General features: G+C 34.6%; 1 protein-coding gene across 12 annotated transcripts in view; it reads left to right on the top strand.

The window, feature by feature from the left end:
* The window catches only part of Tenm4 (teneurin transmembrane protein 4), a 2,824,428-nt gene that overhangs the window by 337,434 nt on the left and 2,465,714 nt on the right, over nt 1-21,280 (top strand). For all 12 annotated transcript variants that reach the window (XM_078046757.1, XM_078046770.1, XM_078046771.1 and 9 more), the window contains exon 2: nt 9,504-9,547. The gene's annotated coding sequence lies outside the window, so the exon portion shown is untranslated. The remainder of the gene's footprint in view (nt 1-9,503; nt 9,548-21,280) is intronic.

The following is a 21,280-nucleotide window of genomic DNA, read 5'->3' as shown; positions in this document are numbered from 1 at the left end:
GATTGCCAATAAAATGCCATTTTAAATTGGATGAAAACAAATCATTTGTATTAACTGGCTGGATCCTCTAGCCAAGAACATCTCCAAATTCTGTGGAGAAACTTTTTCCCCAAATAAATGTGGTGAACTGGAAAGGAGATTTATTTAGTGGGCAGAACACTGAACTGGGGGGTGAGAAAACACTTTTTCCATTATGGTGATCACAAGAAGACTTTTCACAAGTCATGTCTCATTTTTATGGCTCAATTTTCTCATTTGCTTTACAAATGTATTAGGCTCAGTTTTTAAGTTGCCTTCATGTATAGTTGTCTGAATGTATGAGTTGTTTTGTTTTAAATTTGCACTTAAAGTTTAGAAGACAAAATTATCATTTTAAATTTTAGAACTTCTGCAAAGGTAGATTTTAAAGAAAACTTAGAATGTTCATACATAACATCATCTGTTAAAAGACTTGAAAGTATTTAAATTCTATAATTCTAATGGATTCTGAGATATAATTACATTACTAAGCTATTCATAACAAGTAAAGTATATTGAGAACAAACACATTTTTAAAGCTTTGTAATATAAGGTGATTTACTTATCTACCTGATTAAAATAGCAAAATTTGGCTTTCAAGAGAAATTTTCATACATATATTTTTCTTTCTAGCATCCTAATAGCTTAAAGCAGTCTTTTTTGCTACACACTAGCATATCATTTATATATTCCCATAATAGATTAGAATTTGAATAGCACACACATTTATTGATTAACTCAATTATTTAAATATTTATTCATATTAACCACTAAAGATATGAAACAACTTCTGCTCTCAAGAGGCTACAAGTCTAAAAGGGAGAAATAGAAGCTAAATAAGGTATGCATTATACAGTATAAGTTAAAAGTAAGAAGTAGGAGTTGGGGCCAAATTCAGCCTGAGGAAGACTTTCTATATTTGATGCTACAGCATCTTGAAGTGTGAGGAGGTATTATAAAGACAAAGTGAATTGGTGGCATTAGCAAAGATAATTCAAGGTAAATGTATGAGTGAAACCCACAAATATTTGATGGTGGCACACAAGAAGAAAAAGAGATGCCAGGAACTGTGTGTGATTGTAAGGAATTAGAAGTTTCTTGGAAATACTTGAGTGCTTCTAATTGGAAAAGTAACAGTTAAGATTTTAAAACTAAATCTGATCATTCAAAATGTTTCAAACTAAGGTAAGAGATCTGGTGTCTCTCTCTCTCTCTCTCTCTCTCTCTCTCTCTCTCTCTCTCTCTCTCTGTCTCTCTCTCTCTGTCTCTGTCTCTCTCTCTCTCTCTGCCTTTCTCACTCCCTCTCTCTCTCTTTCATATATGTAAAAAATAAATAAACAAATAAATAAATTACCATCTAGTTAGCCTTAGATGTCATACCTACTTTAATAGCATTCCACCTAAAAGTGTGTGGTGAGATGAGTGTATGAATGTGTGCACACACAAACACACATATTAGTATAATGCTTCTACCTGAAGGGAACATAATCTGGCCTCAGGAATATCATTTACAAGGAGACAGAGCCTTATCATTTTGTTCTCTAGTGAGCTCTTTGAAGGAAGATTTTGTGTTTGATGCATTTTTCATTCCTGCAACAACCACATTGCCTTGAACATGGTGGTGAATAAATATTTGAGTGTGTGAATGACTAAGAAAACACAAAATACAGTAAGAACCATAGGGAGCTACTCTCAGTGATTCGTTTTTATCCCTGCATTCTATTTCATATTCATGAGAAAGCTCTGTCCCTTCTGTTAGCACAGCATTTGTTTTTGTCACATGGTTTATCAATGTTGCTAATGAGCTGCTAATTAGCTGCCAATTCTTGAGCAATTTAGAAGGAAAAGGCAGAGAAGGGCTGTTCAAAGGAATATGCCTCAGTGATCTTGCCATTTGTTTTACATGTCCATGGTCCTGTAGTACAGAAATGTTATACACAGTTATCGCAGGCTCACTGAGTACACTGTGACTAGATTACAACTTCATTAAGAACTGCTAATGTAGATCGAGAGGAAGACTTTTTTTCTTTTGTGAAGGCAGGGCTTTAGTGAAGGTGACCCTAGGTTATCATGCATCACCTCATTAGAGGGAAATGCACATGCCTCATATAAACATTGGATACCACTAGTCATGGTTTGGAGACTTTGTTTTACTGTTCTGTTTGCTATTTACTAATTGTGTCAACTTATCTGTTTGTGAACATTTCTAATCTTATGGTCCTAATTTATGCAATTTCTTTCATAAAGTTCTGCTTTACTAAATGTGTCCCTATTCTGCAATCAAAGCATGTATCTCACACTTCAGCTCTTTAATGAATGCTCCTTCTAATTTAATGAGTTATTCTCTGTAGTCTTAAGTAAACTTTCAATTCTTGGGGTGAGAGACCAATTCATTTAGATGCCCCCCTGCCCCAGATTGCTTGGTAGCTTTAAATTGCTGAAAGGTGATTATTTATTTAGGATCCTAATTAGGCATTAAAAATAACTGAGGCTGAGATAATAAGGCTTGCAAAATATTCCATGTGCAATTCTGCAATTCCATACACCCTTTTATTAAGCCTGGACCACTTGACTATTTTAGCCAAAAAACTATGGAGTAAATTTTACATGTCACTTCCTGTTTGAGACAGTGAAACACTGAAGTGCTCCTTTTCAGCCCCTCCCTTCCCCATTTTAATAATGGAAGAGGCTGCAAGTTCCAGATGGTACAGCTGCAAGGTGGTAGAAACTCAGTCTGGTTCCCTTAGTAACCACATAGAGTGTATCTTCCATTCTAATTCCCCCAATCCCTGCTAATCCTCAATGGACATGCATTGTGAATGAGCAAGACATATCTATTTTATTAAGCTACTGGGATTCAGGATATAATTTATTACTGCATCATAACCTAGTCTATTCAAATTAATACATTCCTAAAACCTATCTTCCTCCTAGGAGACAGGTGTTTCTCTACCATTTTTGACAAATGCATTTGAGTAAGAACTAATAATTTACTATCTGTTGTACTACAAATATTTTGACAAGTACATGAAAAAAATAAACAAACTTGTGTCTGAAAATAAGCCTTGTTATTAAAGGAAAATATGAATGTTTTGTTTTTGCTTATATTTTTATTTGTAAATGTCCAGAATATTTGTAATTTTCCACACTTGACTCCTTATAATAATCACTTTTGATATATTTTCAAATATATGGTATCCTAGATCCCATGCCAAAATTAAAAAAAAATAAAATCTCTTGGGGGAACCACTAGAGAATATAGGTTTCTAAAAAACCACCTCAGGTTAATCTTATGGTCAGGAAATTTTGGAATCATCAATGATAAATGAATCACTAACATGGAAGTACTTTATGCTAACAATGCAAATGCAGTGCTAATTATGGTGTCAAAGATTAGACAGTCAACCACCAATAAGTACTTAAAACCCTTTGTATAAAAAGAATTGTTGCAAACTCTTGACTGTTTTAAAACTTAAAATGCTAATTCACATACATTCCCTCATTCCATACTGTTCTTATGATTTAATAATAGGATTATCTTTAATCCTAGATGTAAAAACCTGGGCTCTGACAATTTTTTGCATGTTCACACAACTAAAAGGCTTTTCTAATAAAGTGATGATTTAATGGAAACCTATAAGCAGGCTTTGAGATGGCGAAAAAGAGAGGAATTTGTGGGGTGGGGGAATCTTCCTCATTTACATGCTAAAATATTTTTATTTTTAATCTTGGAAACTACATTGGATTAGTTAATCATGCTCTTTTCATATGCATAGTCATCTTTCTTGATTAAGGTTAAAGCCTCAGGAGAGGCTTGAGTTGGCAACATCTCCAGAGATGATGTAAGGGTGGTAAAGAACTCTAGAACCATGTTAAATCCCTGATTTCAATTCCTGGTTCTTTCCTTCAGCAGCTGTGTGGCTGGTGTGTTGCTGCTTAACTTCTGTGTCTCAGGGTCATTAGGTAAAATGGTGATAATATTCAAACTCATGTCATTACACTGTAGGAGGATTAATTAGGTAATAAATGTAAAGCACTCAGAAGAGCACTTACATGTTGTAAATACTGGATTCTTTTATGATTGGAAACACTAGCAGGCTCTGGTATTCTATTTCCTATTTGACAAGGAAATTAGTGACTTACATTTGCTGTATATCAACTCAACCTCATGTCTCATTCTTAACAGTTAACTAGTTAAATATCGGTTGAAAAATGTTGCATGCAAAGCGGTTTTCAAACTTCAAGGTGCATCAAAATCATCTGGAGGTGACCCTGAAATATAGATTTCTGAGCTCTGTCCCTAAAGTTTCTAATTCTTACCGTGCACCATGCTGAATGAAGGTGCTGTCTTGGGACCACAGCTGGGAATGGAATGAACAATCAGATCAGATTATGGAGGGCCTTGAGAAGTTTAAGGAATCTGGGCTTTTATTGAGGAAATAGGTAGTAACAGAAGGGAAGAAATTGATCAGCAGATGCTACCACAACATTGGTACTTTCTTAAATGACCTAGTTTTGATTTTGGCATTTGGAGTCTTAACTATATTTCAAAACTCATTTATTTACTTTATGAGAAAATCATTATCTTTATTCATCATCTTTCAAGGAACCTGTGTCACCATCAGTGTGATTTGGTTTCTCTGATCTTTGAACAATGATTAAGTTTAGTAAGAATAAAATTCACCCGGGCTGTTGTTACAATGCAGATGCCTAGGCTTGCTGGTGAATTTTATTCAATAGGGTTGGCAGAGAGCCCAGAACTCTACCTGTTGGAGCACACTGACATTAATTTGATGCAGGCTATTTGTGGACCACACATTGGAAATGATTTTTGCCTAAATTTCCCTGCTTTTGAAGCAAAAGTGACTGTTGCTTTTTTTTTTGTTCATTTTTAAAATGTAATTTTTATTTTTAGGTGACCTTTCAGCCCAATTTGTTACATTTCATTAGAATCTGCTTGGTCTACTTTTTCCAATTTCAGCATTTGGTATGAGGCATTTATAGAAAAGTGACTTGAAAGCAATTTAACCACAAGCTCAGCCAAATTAATTTAGGGAGAGTTTAGTAAACAGCCTTTGCTTTCTGTACTTAAGTGATCAATTTCAACACCTGCTTTTCCTTCCAGATGGAGTTAATTAACATTAAAATTATTGCCTATAGCAGAGACTTTTTTGATAACTCACAACCCCCAGCTGCATCTGTATTCCTATACTTCTGAAAATTAAAACAACATGATCACCTCTATGAGAAGTGAATTTATCATTGAAGTATTTCAAGATCTGCACGTAAATACAATCGTGAAAGAAAGAAGGTTGACGTGCATACAGTGGATGCTATATGCTTGGTATTTTCACATATGAGATCTAGTGCAATTCTCATAGCTCAAGAAGGGTGTTAATATTTAGAAAAGTGAAAATAAGAAAAGTTCTGTAACCTTTTTGATGTTCTGCTATTATTAAGAGGTACAGCCAGAATATAAATCCCTATTTCATCAAAGTTCATCTTTTTTCACTACACTGAGCTCAGCTTAGACTGAATGAGGATTGGCAATTTTAAAAAGCAATTCCTAGGAAGATTTTAGTAAAATATTTGGTGTGTGGTATATTGAAAATAATATAAACTACATATACATATATACATCTATCTGAAATATATATGATGTCCCAGTGTGGCCTGGTACCACTGTAGTCTTTCATAATTAGTATTTGCTACCTTCAATGAGATCTTATGTCTCAGACACTGGACTCAGTTCAGAAGAGATAAAGGCAAGGGAAAGGTAAAGTATGATGATCATTACAATGCAGTTTTAAGTACTGTAATGAGGTATAGAGAAGATATTGTGAGTTCAAAAGAGAATAGGGGATTCAGTGGCAAAATCGTATTTTAGGCATAAGTCTCTCAACTTTCTCATTAAAAGAGGGTTATGGAAAGATTGAATAAGACATTTTACTGACTTTGAAGCATTCTTTTTTAAAAGTTTGCTTTATAAGTAAGTTTGGATGATCTATAATTCAGCTTTTTGCTACTACTGAATCTCATGGTAACAATGCAATTTATTTAAATATTATAAGCCAAGATGCATAAACATATGAAAATCTGAATGCCCAGTACTTGCCCATGTTTATGAATAACCAGAACATTTAGCACATTGTTCATCTTATGAAAGATGCCAGGCTTTTCTTAGAAAAAAATGTTTTCATTCTGCTAAAATTGCTTGGTGATTAGTACTATTAATGAGGAAAAAGTTAAAATGCTACACTTAGGGGGATTTATGATGTATATGATGTGTGATATGTTCATATGTATAAAAACAGAAATATATATGTACATAGTCAAGTTTCACTAGATGCTGTTATGTTCCATAAATTGCTGCACTACATTAGTGAAGACTAAACTACTGCTTCTATGGAATATATAGTGTTGGGTTTCTGCAGCTGCACTCCCAAGTCACAACATTGTTGTCAGCTGATTGGTACATAACCTTGTTTTGTGAATGAGAAAAAAAAAACATTTAATATGTATTTTTGATTTCTTAACTAAACTCACAATAACAGATTTATATCTGATGTTTGAACAAAGCTTATGTAACATGTACATTTTCTTCAATAGGCACATCACAGACTTCTAGGAACACTATATCAAAAAGCACCACACTTGGGTTACACTTTAAAAAGCTAGATCAACACACACACACATGCCCACAGTGGTAGCATACACCTATATTTTAGCTACTCCATAGACTGAGGCAAGAGTTTCACAAGTTTAGGGCCAGCCTCAGCAACTCAACAAGAAACACACAATTAAAAAAAAAATAAAAATAAAAGGGTCAGAGGATATGGCTTAGTGGTAGAGCACTCCTGGGGTTCAATAGCTAGTAGCACAAAAAACGCAGGACTGAATTGAAAATGAAAGGACACTTGTCTTGTGTTTGGAACTGAAACAAAAGGCAGAGTATCACTTCAGCAGGAACATGAGCATTAGGCAATGCAAAATATTTTCCACTCTGTCCACATGTGACCATAATAGTGCCAGAAGTACCAATTCAGGAGTTATATCAGTATATTAATTCACAAACAGGATGCTGTATTTCACTTTAAAATTTTTAATGTTAGTAATAAATTCGGTGATGGCAAGGTAACCCCAAAAGATAGACTATTTTATCTTTTTAGCACATTTTATTTGAAAAGAATTGTGTAAAAACTGTTCATTTCCCATTGTATTTGCATTAAAACTGGATTCTCTGATACAATCAAGGACATCATTCTAACTCATTGACTTTGGCTTGCAATCACATTTAAAGCCTTCTAGCACTTAACCATACAGTCTAAGACACTGCATAACTTAGAGAGGACTTAAATGCCTTTGGGGATGACTTCAGTTAAACTGGGTATTTTATTTTGATGAATTTGGGCATTCTTAAGTTTGCTGGGGAAGAATTTGTTTTAATTGAGGTCCTAGAGACTAAAGAAATTGAATAGGGAATAGGATTTTTTTAAATGCCTACTCTATTAATAAGCTGTGGTTATGCAACACAGCATCTTAAAACATAGTGGTGAAAACACCAACTGTTTGCTCTTAAGGTGACTTTATTTGGCTGAGGTTCTTTGGGCCCCACTGGGCAGGTTCACTTCAAAGTGAGACAGCCAAAGCTCTTTTCCACCTTGCTGCAGGTCTGGTCTCAGCTGGGGTAGCTGTGTCCCACCGACCCTCATCTTCCTCAAACCACTAAACAAATTTGAGTTTGGGCCGACACACAAGAGGAAAAGTAGAAATACCCAACTCCTTTTAACAGGCAGAGTTGTCACTGTCTCCTCTACCATTTTTCATGAGCCACAGTAAAAGCTCAGTCCAAAGTCAAGGAGTTGAGAAATACTATCTTGATTTTTAGAAAAAACAACTGCAAAGGGCGAGAGTGGAGGAAGAATAGAGCCATTAATTCAGTTGATTACACTTGCTATGAGATTGGCACAGACTTTAAACAGCTCAAAATACTTTAGCAAATGTAATATATTCTTTCTCGCTCACTCACCTGTTTCTATATGGATCTTTAGTTTTATAAATGAAGAAACTGAGGCTTGAAGTTTCAAGTAAACTTCTTCAAGCCCTACAATAAGGGAAAGAACAAGTCCTCACATAAAGGCTTACCAGGCATCAAGCCTGAGGTCTGCACTCACCACTCTTGTTTTAGAAGATGATGTCTACCATAGGTAGACCCCAAATTAAATCCAGATGTGACCTTCCTCACCTTTTCCTTTTTGGCTGTATTGCCTACCACTACCACCTTCATTTATTCTGTTCAATGCTACTTGTAGCTGCCTTTTCCTCAAAAGCTTCTGTCAAGTCTCAGCTTTGAGTCTGTGAAACTATCTTTGTAGTAGAGCTTTCTCTCTGGATCATTCTTCATAGAAGGTCACCTAAATTTGCCTCCCACATGTTTCAATTGTTTGTTTAAATATTAGTCTAACTTAACACTCAATTTAATAGTGCAAACTGCCTCTCTTCTACTCCACCTGAGCTTCTAATCTGCAACTCACAATTTCTTATCTGTTTTTTTAACTCTTCTACATTTTATGTAATGTACTTTTCTATCATGATTATTGTTAATTGTCCATCACCCATTGTTCAAATGTAAACTCATGAAAGCAGATTCTTGGTCTTGGTTGTTCACTATTGTATCCTAAATAATAAATATGCCTGAAACCTCATAATCACTCTCAAGTATTTGTTGAACCAATGAATACATTTTCTAACACAGTAGCATCTCAATAGTGGGAAAGTATAAATCAATGTGATTTTGTGATGAATCCAGGATCTGCAAATCACTACCTTCATAACTTTGAGCCACAATTTTCTTCAAAATGATAAACACTGTTAAGGTCTCATAGAGAAACCCTCAGTTTTGACAGGTTCATGGTTAATGTAAGGTCCAACATCTGATGGCTGGAGTGCAGCCCCAAACTAGCAATGTACCAGAATAGGGACAAAGTGTAGTTTCTGACCACATGGATTCCAATTGCACTTTCTGTATCCATTTATAGCTTCTTAAAATGAAAAAGTGTCCTTCAAATGTGCATTTTTCTTCCATCCTCCACCTGCAGCAGGTTATTCTTTCTTCATTGCAAGCACGTGACACCATTACTTCTCTAATTGCTAGCAGTCAGTGTAGCTGGGAGAGAAAGGGGTTAAATTAGCTATTAGCCAGCTAACAGGTAGCAGAGAAAGACTGTTTAGCTGCTGCCATTTCTTGATTGGAATTAAAGGTGGGCATGCAAGATATCAGAATTATGAATGGGAAAAACAGGAAATTTTTTTTTTTACGTTTGTTAAGTATGCTTCCTTAATACCTTTTGTCCTGTGAGTTATTTTGGGAATATAAAGGTAAAATAGTTATTAGGGCAAACCAGATATTTAAAGTGGGCAGCTGGGTTAATGTAGTTCTAATGATGTGATCTCCAAATTTATATTTCAATTCTTATTTTTTTTAGCATCAATATTACTCAGAGATGGGAGCTAAGATGTAAACTGACCGGTAAGTGACATCACATTTGTTAACAAGACCTAGTTTTTAAAGCAGATATTCTACATTCATTCTGGCACTCTGATATTTAAAGGCTGGAACCAAGAACTATGAGTTATGGATATTAGAATATTCTGTTGTCTTCCTGTACATAGAGCACGTAGAAAATATTTTATTTCTCCTCATGAAGTAATGCAAAAAGAAAAAACTTTCTGTGAAAGTTTCTATGGCTCTACGTAACTTAGCTGAGAATCAATACAATGGGAAGAACTGTATTCTGAGTGAAGAGCTTTAGGTGGGTTGTTCTAGAGAGAGTTTATACCTCTCTGATGAATAATGAGGTACTTCTTTTTTAAAAAATTTGTTCTAACTAGTTATGCTGACAATACAATGCATTTTGACATATCATAAATAGCTCAACGTGCAAAGTGTAGAAGATAGTTGAATTAAATTACTTGGATAATATCTGATGTTTGTTTCAGTTATAAATTACATTTATAAAAACATGGAATATGTATGAATAAAGGGAAAAAGAGAAATGCACTTGGGAGGATATACATAGGATATTTCTTTCTACAAACAATGTAATTACTTCAATTTTATGTTTTTTAAATGTAATAATCATGAAAAGAATGAAATATACCTGAAATTCATTCTTCTCATATGTGGTTAGAAATAGGAAAATGAAAGATTCATTCTTGCTCTAGAATTGAATTGATAAATCTTTATCTGAAAACAAGTTTACAAATTCTGTGGCAATTACATTAATTTAAAATTTGTCAATATATAACTTATGTTTTCTGATATTTTTCCTTAATTAGCAAGCTTACTAAAAACTGTATTTGTGTGTTAATTTTAAGATATGTAGTTTGAGAGTAATTTAATGATGTCAGGTTATATTTTCTGTTTTTATTTGTGTAGTTTAAATAAACCTCATGGCAAAGTCACCAGATTTTGACATAAATCTGGGGAAATTGTTTTTTTCCTAAAGAAAATAACAGATATTCTGTGAAAGTTTCTATGGCTCTACGTAACTTAGCTGAGAATCAATACAATGGGAAGAACTGTATTCTGAGTGAAGAGCTTTAGGTGGGTTGTTCTAGAGAGAGTTTATACCTCTCTGATGAATAATGAGGTACTTCTTTTTTAAAAAATTTGTTCTAATTAGTTATGCTGACAATACAATGCATTTTGACATATCATACATAAATGGTATATAACCTATTATTCTTCTGGTTGTACATGATGGGGAATTACACCATTTTGTAGTCCTGTATGTACACAGGGTAATAATGTCTGAGTCATTCTACTTCTTAAATAATGCAAGATGTCTTAGGAGTGCTGTTGGAAATATAATTCCTAATTTTAAAATCTGCAATTGAGAAAATGTAATATATATTAATGTCTACAAATGATTTTTCATTCAAACATTTTAGCAATATATTTTAATGATATCCTTTGAGAATATAAGATAAAATATTTTAGTAGCAATGGAATAAAATCATCCTTATTGTATACCACCTTATCTGTTTGCTACCTTTTAACATTAAAGTTGATTCTTTCCTATAGCATTTTTATTCTTAAGTATTGGGTCTGTAAGTGAGACAGTATTATCTGATATCACCAAGGCAAATACAATTGTGTTGAGCAATTACAACATACAGTCTAAGTATCAGTTTAGAACAGGCTGAAATAAAAGGGTTATAGCTTTTATAAAGGCCCATCAAATCCTTGAAAGTTTGGAAAAAAATAAAAGCCAGAAGGAGAGAAGTGAAATCAATGGATCAGAAGTATGAGTATTGGAAATCCCTATTTGTAGAGAGTTGGAAATCAAGGTGTACAAATAGGAGCAACTTTATGAAAATATAAAGTGGAAAGTTGGGACATCTGGTCATGCCTTTGTTTAGTCTATTTCACTATTAGTTTATTAAAAATAAAACATGTAAAGCATGTTGAAGCACCTTTCTTGAAACTATCTGGCATGTGTGTTTGTTGCCTTGACACTGTCTGATTGGCAGTCCTACCTTAAGAGAACTGTTTATGGTACAAAACAATGCCATAAAGAACTTCCAAAAATTTAAGAAAAACTAATCTTCAACTTGACATATTGGAGAAATGTAACAGCCATTGAATATTTAACACACAATGGGTGGGTCCAAAGAAGCAGCCTTGGTTTTTTGATTTCTTCATCTCCTACATAGCAAAAGGACAGCTACCTTTATAAAGAGTATATATTTCATTTAACACAATACTGTGGAATGTTATGAAACATATGAATCTAAATGTTAAAATTAAAATGACTTGGCTGGGGATATAGCTCAGTTGGTAGGGTGCTTGCCTTGTAATGCACAAGGCCCTGGGTTCGATCCCCAGCACCACAATAATAATAATAATAATAATAATAATAATAATAATATAAAAACAATTCTTACCTGTAGTGCTATACTAGGAACATGAGAAACACATTTGTGCTTAAGTAATTCATGCCAGTGGATAAGAGTACATATAACTTTTATGTGTAAGGAGCCTTTACCAAACAATTACAACATGGATTCAAATGTCAAGAGTTGTTTTGTTAAAGGTTTTGGTTCACGTATGAAATAAGAAATCATTCTTCTAGAAGTAATTTGTTAAAATTTCCCAACCACCCAACTCTTACTAAAATGTGTTTTCTTGGCAATGTTGTGTATACATTAAAAAGATATTAACAAAAATAATCAGGACTTCAGGTTTATATTGTCATCAAAAATTATGGATGAAGACATAATTTGATTATTGATATCTTCTAAAAAAGGAAAAGCTTATTTTTAAATGATACTTTGTAGTCTGTAACGGCTGCAAGATCTATGTTTTCTAAGACTAATTTACCACTGATCCCTGATGAAATAAAATGTGTTCAGAACATAAATTATCTTAATAAATAGTTGTTGATTTAATACATTAATGGATTACATTTTCGAGGATAAGACTGAATGGAAAGGGATGTCATCATGTTATCTTAATTCTTAAAGTAACTCATGTACAAAGAAATTTCCTTGGTGTTGCTTAAAGAAGCAGTTATGCATATGTTTAAGAGCAAGGACTGTGGATATAGAATTTCTAATTAAAATTCAAGCTCATAAAAGGTATAGGACCGGAGCCTGGCACGGTGGCACATGTCGGTAATCTAGTGGCTCAGGAGGTGAAAGCATGAGGATTGCCAAATTCAAAGCCAGCTTCAGCAAAAGCTAGGTGCTAAGCAACTCAGTGAGACCCTGTTTCTAAATAAAATAAAATAAAAAATAGGGCTGAGGATGTGGCTCAGTGGTTGAATGCACATGAGTTAAATCCCCTGTACTAACCCCCTCAAAAAAAGGATATAGGACATGATATCATTCTATTTGACATTTTCATCATTTCAAATACTGAGTGAGCAAATCTTTGTAATGCACTTAGAACAGCTCTGATCACAGAGTGTCATTTAGTTAATAGCAATTTTTGTCATTATCACTGAAATTGCAAAAGTTTTCTATGTGCAGAATGCTTATATTCTAGGAGAGAGATATAAACAAAATTATTATGAAGTGTTAAGTTCAGAAGTTGAAATGGAGTATAAAATGGGAATTTAGAATTTGGAATTATTTCCTGAATGAAGGAACTTCAACTGGCCCCTAAATAATTTCACATTATTATGAAGCTTATCATGTACATTTCAGCATGAGAAACTAGGAGTGACCCTATTTTGATGAAGATTAAGTAGCTAGACATAAAAGAGATGTGAGGAATCAACAAACATCATTAAGTCCCCAATGTTTTTTTCTAAATTAATTTGTTAGATACTTATCTCATTAAAAATTATCCTGACATTTCCTGCTATCATTTACACTTTAGTCTGGTATTCAAGGTGAATCAATGTTAATGACTCACCCATCTCTCCAACCTTATCTGCAAACATTATTCATTTTCCAATCCTAATTTCATTATTTTATACTCCAAATTTTAACTTTTTTCTCAAATATCACTGATTTTGGACATTTCCTTTCTACCCCACAAAGTCTTATGCTTAGTCTTACATCAGAAAAAAAATTCTAGTCTTTGGTAAGATTTCTTGTCTAAGTTATTTTCTTTTAAGACTTAACTTTATAATTTCAAGTTTGGCTAATAGATATCAAATTCTCCCTGCCACAGAACACAAAATATATATGAAATTCTCAATTTGTTTAATAAGGAATAGAGTATCTTACTAGAAATGAGCTTAGCCAGGCAGAACTCTAACAGATGCAGCTTATCTCAGAATGGATCCCGGTGGCCCTTGAATTCCTGTGGGTAGAGCTGGTATGCAGCTACTGGGAAGACTTCTAGAATTGCAGAGAATTGTTGATCTTAGAAGCTAGTTAAATTATGGGCCTTTTTCCCTTATGTAATGAGTGTTCTTGTTATTATCTCTGAAGAATGATACATGCTGTCTACATGCTTCCACTTTCAGGGAAATATTGATTTCCCCATTCTGAACTAATCTCAGCATTAGGGAGGTGGCATCTTCAACTTGGGGAAGCAGGAATGTACTTCTGAGAAGTATTTGTGTTGAAAGTTTCATCACAACAGAAAACTTATTTTCCAAAATTCTGTGTATAGTAGCATTAGACCTCTTCTCTCTGCCATGGCACTTTCTTTGTACCATGAGTTAGGCTCCAGTCTAGGAACAGGGACCAGTAGACAGATGCAGCTCTGTCTTCAAAATGTCTTCATAGAAACTGCGTAACAGTACATAATACAGCTCAATAGCCATATAATTTGAAAGATCTTTTGTGTCACTATCATGAAGTTACCAATGTGTGTAAATTGGCATCTAACTCATAGTGTAGGAAGGAGAGGTATCTCTCAGAAGAAGGTGACACGTGAAATACAGGTATGAGTTAACCAGTTAAAGAATTTGGAGAGAACATACTAGTTATATGGTATGCTATTTCAAAGAGTCCCTAAATAAGAACATGACACATTAAAAATATAGTTCTGCATTAGGATTTCTGTTCTAAGACTCAATACTAGGTTCTAGTTCAGCTGATGATTCTTGATGAATCACTCACTGTGGTCATATCTTTCTGCTGGGAATTGTACATAAAATGTATCTTCATTCGCTAAAAATATTTTAAATATTCACCTATGTTTGTACTTATGTGTATGTATATTAGGGAGATGGAAGGATGAACATACAGGTAGAGAGATTAAGAAGCAGTCACTGAGGTCTCTTCTAATGCTCCCAATCCTAAAGGATAATTTGGCCAAGTAGGCACATTGTTCTTTGTACTTTCACACTCTGCACATTTCTGAAAACATTAATTTGAGGAATAGTATTTTGGTGACATTTGAGTGATTATCTTATTGACTTATAGCACATTGACTTATGTGAAACGCTTTTTTAGGCACTCGATAAATGCTTGTTGACTGACTGACTCTCACAAACATTTAAGATAAGAATGATGTATATAGCAAAGTCATTTTTCCAACAGGAAACTAACTTGGTGCCAAGATTTGTATACAATGTAAATCATAAGGACATGAATGTCTTGCGATTGCCTGAAGAAAGTATGTGAATGTACTTTTTCAAGTGACAGATTCACTTTTCTGTAGCTTCTAGCTGAGAAAAAGGCTTCAGGCAATACCAGATTAACTATTGAGACAGACAATAGAGTAAATCCACATTGTTTTCTATATTTTTAGAGTGTCATAGATGTGTCATGAAGCGATGTCTACATATCATAGACACACAGGAGATAAGAATGTGCATTTACAGAAAACTTACCATTATCGATAGAATAAAAACCCATCCTTCATAGTAACCATTTTTGTAGTCTTGGGTATGAATTTTAATTTCTGTAAGAATTAGCTTACATAATGATATGGTTTTCTGTTCAAGATGTCCACATCCTAACCCTTGGAACCTCTAAATAAATTGCCTTACAGAATAAAAGGGACATTATATATGTGATTAAGTGAATGATCTTGAGATGGGGCTGTTATTCTGAACTATCTGGGTGAACCAAGGTAAGTGCAACAGTACTTATAAATGAGACACAGGAGAGACAGAGTCAGAAATGACAAGAGCAGAGGTTACAGAGATACAGGCCCATGAGCCCAAAGAATGTAAAATAATACAACTATTTAAGTTGCTTTAGAAGCTAGAAAAAGCAAATAAATTAATTATCTAAATGTAAACAAAGTAAAAGACATCCTTCATAAATTATTGTGAGGATTGGATGTAATATGAAATACAATCATTCAGCAAGATAACTGACAGGAATAGAAGACTTTGGAGCCCAAGTACTCCTACAGTAAGTGAGTCCTTTTCTTATCCACACAAACTTCAGTCTATATTTCAATAATGCTATTACATATACTTTATCAATGCCTTCTGTATATTTTGTATTAAGTACAACTTTTTGACATTGTAGATGGTAATTTGACTTACCATGGAAAAGAGAGTAGAACTACAAATCATGTAAGTTCACAAAAAAAGGAAAGAAGATACTTCATATTGAAAGCCTGGTACAAATTAACATATTATGGTATTCCATTGCTCAGACCTGTTTTCACAAACTTTTTTAAAAGATGGCATTTTTCTCATTATGCCTTAACCTCACAAAGATGTTAAGAGTGACCTGAAAGCCTAAATTTAAAATAACACAACTATTTAAGTAAATGTAAGCCAACTCACAAGTATGGAAACCCTCAAAGCAGTGTTAGCACTTTGCTGAGCCCAGGGACTCCAAGAATAGCAACTGGAGCAGATATTACCCTCATCCCATCTCATTGTTCTGATCTCCTTTGTGCCAGTCTCCTTTAAAGCTTGGCTTATACCACATGCCCACACCTACATTTTGAAGATAGATTCTACTCCCTTGGCATTACCAGAGGCAAGAATCTAATACTTCTAGCCAAAATCCTGAGCTAATGCTCATTGGCCTGGCCTGGGTCACAGGCTAATCTGATGGGAACATGGTGAATTTTCTGATTAATTAGATGTGAGTCTATGCCTGACATAGAGAATCAAGGAATATAGGGATATTGTTGGAACTTATAAATAATCAGTAATTTTTTGTTTTGGAAATGAAAACTTAGTGGTATAAAAGAGGTATCAGAAAGAAAAAGGAAAAAATCTATAATGAGATTTTATAACAGTGGTAGAAGACAGTCTCCCAGACTCATTAAACATAAATTGATCCTAAGGGAACCTGCAGAAATATCTAACTCTCCCTTATTTTGTGAAACAGGGTAAATGAGAAGAAATTATTTAAGTTCATATACCCAATTCAGATTTTTTTCCCATTGAAAATCTCTCTTCACTCTTTGTTATAAAAGCTTTTCCCAAGCTTTTCTGGAGGGCAGTGGATTTTCCTGCTAAAATGGTTATAAGGACTCCTCAAACCAGGTTCACTTCTTCAGGGTCTATTTCCCTATGAGTAGCCCCTCTTCTGAGTTAAACACCATTTTCCTAGTCAAAGACTCAGAATCACCTTTGGTTTAAGTTTCTCTCACTTAGTAATCATGGAATCACATTTAGATTTTTTTTTTCTAAGATTTCACATGATATTGCCTGAACTTAAGGTGTAAACAATAACTTGCACTCATCCATTCACCGACTGTTTACTTAAATACCTATTATGTGCTAGGGACCAGGGTAGTTTATGGAGACACTATGAAGCAGTTCAGGATCTCTAAGATGTTGAAGTTTAGTGAAGTGTGCAGACAGATGAATGGGAGGTTTAAAAAAATTTAAAAAGTACAGCTGAGTTCTATGATTGGAGCCAGAGTAAGGAGAGTAACATAGCTTTTCAGGGCACAGGTCTGGAGATAGTAAGGAAAGGTGTTGGGTTAGCTAATATTTAAGCCAATCCCTACCCATAAAGGACAGCAAGAAGTTAAAAGGATATGGTAATTTATAAACACAGGTATAAAAAAAGCAATTTCAGTACTGTGATATACCTAGAGCATAGAATGGTATTTGGGTAGATAGAGTTGAGAATGGAAAGAGAGAAGACTGAATTAACAAGTAGGGCCTGGGAATAAAGGATCTGGCAAGCTGTGGGAGGGAGTTTCAGTGTTACTAGGGACATGGATAGGCATGACAGTGATGAAAGCAAGGAAGAAAAATAACATGCATCAGATTTTGGAATAGCTCTGTGTACAGAAGAGTAAGCCTATGGCAAAAGAGACTGAATAAGAGGCTATTTACCCTAACTGTGGATATAATTTCAGAGTTGTTAAAATGTTACTATTGATTTGTATCTGTTCTCCTTCCTCTATTCTGCGCGTTATCTCTTAAATTTTGTCTTTTCATGTTATCCCATAATTCTTGGATGTTCTCTTCATGGTTTCTTACCATCTTCCCCTCATGTTCAACTCTACTTTCAAGATTATAAATCTTGTCTTCATTGTCTGAGGTTCTGTCTTCCAAGTGATCTAGTCTGTTGGTGATGCTTTCTATTGAATTTATAATTTGGTTTACTGATTTCTTCATTTCAAGGATTTCTGCTTTTTTTTTTTCCATGATCACTTACTCTTTATTGAAGTGGTCTTTCACGTTCTGTATTTTTTCTTTGATTTCATTTCTTATTCTATCCTGTACTTCACTTATCAATTTAAACAATATACACAATCTAACTCCTTCTTGGACATTTCTTCTACTGTGTTATCAGTGGCTTCTGTTGTTGAAGCATTTTTTTTGGGGGGGGTGCTGTATTCTCTTTTTTTTTTCATGTTGTTAGTATATTTTCCCATCAAAAAGTATGGATCTAAGGCAGGAAAAATACTACCCTGTAGACCTATAGTGTCCCTGGAAGTTTCCAGTACTTCGCCTTTACTGGTGAGACCAATATCAACAGCACCCAGTGTACACAATATATAGCCTTAAACCTAATATCCCCTACTAAGGCATCTACTACTTTCTTGCATTAAACCAAAATGATGAGTCCAATAACTATCTATAGTACAAACAGAATATTTGTTAAAATGATTTACAATTTCAAGTGGTGGATGAGAGAACAGAGGTTGTGTAGTATGCAATATCTGCAAGGGAGGAACAGAGAAGCTAGAAGTAAAAATTCACAGGAAGAATGGAAGTGGAGCCAATAGAGACTGACTGTTGGTTGGGGAAAAGTTGGAAAGAAAATCCAAGAACATAGACAAGAGAGAGGAAGAATATGAACAAAGAGAAAAAATTAAGACATAAGAATAAATTGTAAACAAAATATCACTTTCAAAATTTGTGAGCAAGAATTGAAAATGATTTTTGAAAGTACATAGTTTGCATACTTTATCCGTTTGAATTTAAATTCCATGGATAAAGATATGATTTCTGAACCAAATATGTACATGCCAGTTACGCACCAGAATATATGCTGGGGTCTGGTGAAACTTTAGATTTTTAAAGTTCCTGCTCTCAGATCATCCAGTCAAGTAAGAAAATATATCTAGTTTTATGCCTGCTTCGTAATCACTATTGTAGAAAAATATCTGTTAAAATAATTTTTCTTATTCTGCAGAGAAGGAATAGCAGAGACTATATAGAAATGATGGTTAAACTGGGTCTTGAAATGTTTTATCTGAAAGATAAGAAAAAGTTATATGTGGGGCTGGGGATGTGGCTCAAGCCGTAGAGTGCTCGCCTGGCATATGAACAAAGATGTTGTGTCTGCAGAAAACTGAAAAATAAATATTGAAATATTCTCTCTCTCTCTCTCTCTCTCTCTCTCTCTCTCTCTCTCTCTCTCTCTCTCTCTCTCAAAAAAAAAAGAAAGAAAAAAAGAAAAAGTTATATGTGAGCCAAAACATGATCTAAAACATGAAGTCATGAAGATCCATTTTATATCTATTGAGGCACAATGGAGAGGAATATTAATGAGATTGGAGAGGTGAAAGAACAAAGGCCTGAAGTTTAAACAAAACAAAACAAACAAACAAACAAAAACCTCTAAAGCATTCAATGCCAACAGGCTAAGGAGTTGAGATATAAAAGCAATACTGAAGACAATGGCATGGTCAGGCCTATATCCTTGAGTGAGAATAGTGTTGAAAGTGAAGAAAATGTATGTGAACAAGTGGCCACATGAGCTGAGGGTCACTGACAAGAGACAGTGGTTGTTAATTGTAAAGTCAAGAGACCATTTTGAATGTATTTTTCTTACCCCACTTGGTAGTAGTTGCACATGTTTTGATGGAGATTCCAGGAAGTTTTATGTGCACACATGTCTGGGAATCCTTGTACAATAATTCTGGAGTTCCTCAACAACCTACAGTCCATGACTTAGCACAAGGAGCAGTAAAGACATAGACCTGACCTGGAGCAGTAACAACGAGGATGCAGATGAATGAACTTCAGAAGGCAGAGAAAGCAAAAGATATGAAAAGAATTGATAGAGGGAATGGGGGGGGTAAATGAAGGAGGAGGAGCAGTGGGGAGGTTTGAGGAATAATCTGGATAAGAGATGGTTCTGGTCCAGCTTATTACTGTGTTAAGGAGGTACTGAGTGAAGGTCATATTGGAAATATATTTTGAAGATAGAGCTGACAGAACCTCTTTATATACAAATCATGAGCTACCACAACATCTGGAGATTGGACAGCTAACTTGGTACAAAGTGGAATTACTTTGTACGAAGTTATTGGGGCCACTGGGACATAGAAACATCAGGTCTGAGATAGGAAGTCAGAGCCCATTATTACGATTGCTGTGCATGGGATTCTTGTGTTTTGGTTTTCCTTGTCTGTTTCCCCTCACATGCACCCCCCAAAGAACAGGATGCACGTCTGTACTTCTAATGATCAGTACACTGCAGAGTTCTTAGTAGATGCTAATAACTAACACATGAATAATGTAGCAGAGCTTCTGTTCTGTGACCTTATTATTTTTAATGTTGAGTAGTATAGGAGTGAAAGGTTTGAAAACGGGTTTTCTGAGTTCAAGGCTTGCTTCCAGTTTTCACTGAGTTTAATTCTAGGTTATTTAAATTCTCACACCTTGGTTTCTTCATGTAAAATTTTTAATACGGTAGTTAATAGTCCACTCATAAAAATTCTGATGGTGAGATGAATTAGTACATGAAAAGCAATTAGCACAACACCTGGTTAGTGGTACAGTGTTCAGGGAATGCTGTCTATTAAACTTATTATTTGAAGGAAACCCATAGGTAAAATACATTTAAAAACCATTGCACTACCAATGTGGAAAGATGTTTTCTTTGTTATTTAATAATTAAAAAGCACTTTGCTCTTGAGGCCTTATGTATATATTAATTACCCTCTTAAGGTACTTGTAACTAAGCAGGTTTAATAGCAAAAATAAATTAATGGATAAACTGTAGCTGCTGTGGCAGTATTCCGAAGTGTTCTTGGGTTTCACAAATATGTGGATGTGCAAGCTGAAGGAAGAGAAGGTAGCACCCACAGTTTGAAGCAATGATTTGTGGGTCTTTAATAGTGTGATTTAAAGACATTGTAGATTAAGTTTATGTCATTTTAGTACTGTCTCCTGTAGGATTTTTCTCTCTTGTTCACAACAATTTGATTGTTTCTGAGACTTTTAGTCTTGTGAGAAATGTCCTACCTGGCCCCAATTTCTGTAAATGGAATATTTATCTTCAGCTATCCATCCTGGGTCATCTATCTATGCCATCTATCTCCATGAACACCAGGAGAGGCATCAGAGAAGTGTTTGCCCCTCTGAGAAATTGCATGACACACCTGCTATTCCTTAGAAAATGAAACTCT

Source organism: Ictidomys tridecemlineatus, chromosome 4, assembly GCF_052094955.1.
Source record: "Ictidomys tridecemlineatus isolate mIctTri1 chromosome 4, mIctTri1.hap1, whole genome shotgun sequence".
NCBI lineage: Eukaryota > Metazoa > Chordata > Mammalia > Rodentia > Sciuridae > Ictidomys > Ictidomys tridecemlineatus.
The sequence above is the reverse complement of the archived record's forward strand: the minus strand, read 5'-3'. Positions and strand labels throughout refer to the sequence as shown.